This window comes from Filicampus tigris, chromosome 13 (assembly GCF_054856515.1).
Source record: "Filicampus tigris isolate MCC_2025a chromosome 13, RoL_Ftig_1.0, whole genome shotgun sequence".
Taxonomy (NCBI): Eukaryota; Metazoa; Chordata; class Actinopteri; order Syngnathiformes; family Syngnathidae; genus Filicampus; species Filicampus tigris.
Genome location: NC_141229.1, coordinates 3,794,312 through 3,795,539, shown reverse-complemented (window position 1 = coordinate 3,795,539; position 1,228 = coordinate 3,794,312). Strand labels below are relative to the sequence as shown.

The window sequence follows — 1,228 nt, the reverse complement described above, 5'->3', positions numbered from 1 at the left end:
ACCGACCTGGACTGACCTATGGACGGCGATTTGTTTTGGGTCACAGCGTGCCTTGATGGTTACATAACTGCTTTGTTTACAGTCAGCGTGTGACCGGCAGACCCACCTTACATTTGACAGATCAGATATCAGATGTTGAGAAATGGTGTGAGACTATATTGAGGTTGCCATCCAAATGTTTCAACATTTTTAAGTAAATTTATTAGAAATATCCGATACGTGTTTTTCCGGGCCGATATTTGGAGCCAATATTCGTTTGGGGGAAAAGGGGAGACACTGGCCTCAAAATGTTTCAAAATACAAAGCGTGTTCCCGGGCTTAACAGCATGTTATATGAGCTGTACTGAAAATTTTAATTGTTTGCTAAAGTTAACCCAGTCTGAAATTGATCCCTTATTAAATGTAAATGTTTATTTTTATCCCTTTATTGAAAAAGAGCACATTATTTCAAATCGACAGTGCACTTAAAAAGCTTTTGTGCACAACATTTCCTCTTACGTGCTTGTAATTATTATTTACACTGCACTTTACCGGTATTTACTCTACAAACTAATCTTTTCGGGATCGATTATCTTATCGCTTATTCCATCGGTTACTTGATTACACTTTATAATTTTAGTACTTCGGTTTAGTACTTCTATCTCCGGTACCCGTTTAATTATTTTAAAATGTATTTAGTGTACACTATCGAGAAGATGTCAGGCCAACCACAGCAACAAATCTTCATGCTATACATGACAGTAACACACCGCCAACGCAGTGAGAAGGCCAACTTCAAAATAAACCTTATCTTACCAAATAATGTATGGACATCAATGCCTTGGTACACTTTTATTTTGAGGTCGATCCCAGCGGCGTGACGTGGACTTGCCCCGTCAGTGATGTCAACATTGTCGTCCAGAAATCAAGTTCAGTTACTAATTAATGATGCTTGAAAAAGCGTATTTATTTATGCTGGTTGCCAGCATTTAGCAGCTGCTCCAGCGTTAGTGGCTAGTACCGTTAGCCGCTAGTAGCGGCTAGCAGTGGTTAAGTACTCCGCATAGGCTGGCGAGCGCTGTCAGATTGCTTTTCAAAGGTATTTTAATAGATGTAAATGAGAGAGAGAGATTTGTCGAAAATCTCACTGTTTCTAGAGAGGAAAATAGTGTACTTGTGCTGCCAAGCACACTTTTAAAAAATTGTTGATAGTCTAAAAATAAAAACGAGTTGGTCGTTCTTTAAGCGG

At 39.0% G+C, this 1,228-nt stretch overlaps 1 protein-coding gene across 1 annotated transcript in view; it reads left to right on the top strand.

Moving 5' to 3' along the window:
• Positions 1 to 1,228, top strand: part of stag1a (STAG1 cohesin complex component a) — a 30,386-nt gene that overhangs the window by 1,172 nt on the left and 27,986 nt on the right. The gene's annotated exons all lie outside the window — the stretch shown is intronic.